Source organism: Ruditapes philippinarum, unplaced genomic scaffold, assembly GCF_026571515.1.
Source record: "Ruditapes philippinarum isolate M1 unplaced genomic scaffold, ASM2657151v2 ctg3251_1_1_1_1, whole genome shotgun sequence".
NCBI classification, from domain to species: domain Eukaryota; kingdom Metazoa; phylum Mollusca; class Bivalvia; order Venerida; family Veneridae; genus Ruditapes; species Ruditapes philippinarum.
In genome coordinates this window covers 118,570-119,228 of record NW_026861020.1, presented here as the reverse complement: position 1 = coordinate 119,228, position 659 = coordinate 118,570, and positions in this window count along the sequence as shown.

The following is a 659-nucleotide window of genomic DNA, read 5'->3' as shown; positions in this document are numbered from 1 at the left end:
TGCAGAATTTTTTTATAATCTGTTTTATTATCGCGAAAGCTAGTTAACATGTAATTAATCATCAATGCTGTCCAGATCCTCCATTTCAAATACATAGATGTGTAATTACTATTCAGACATGCAAAGTACGTAGAACGCATAGACTGCTTGAGAGAAGGCGAGTGGCATTACACATTAGTTGTGATGTCGACAAGGGATACTCGGGTGTGTGAGTACACACGTACCCATATAGACGGTTTGTAAAGCAACCCATGCAATGTTATAGCTAGCACAAACGGCCCTAATCAGGCTATCAGCCTTGTACTTTCTCATGCAGTGTCATAGCTGGTGTACCGTACGTGACCTTATTTTCAAATGCTCTAATGCTCTGGTGACATTGTTGGAGGTAAATCATAACCATATTGTTTTGCGAAATTACCTATTCAAGGATTGAGGGTGGCAGGATCCGTACTGCTGTTTGTGCCTGAAGGACGGTTAAACTTTAAATAGTCGGAAGTCATATAAAATAAATTGGTAATAATTACACAGTAGAGATTGAAATAAACAATCTTGTTTTAACTAAGAGATGTCACAAAAAATGTAAAAGAAAAATAAAATATTTATTTTATACTTTATTTTCATACTAGATTTATATCGTATATATATATGATATGGTGGTT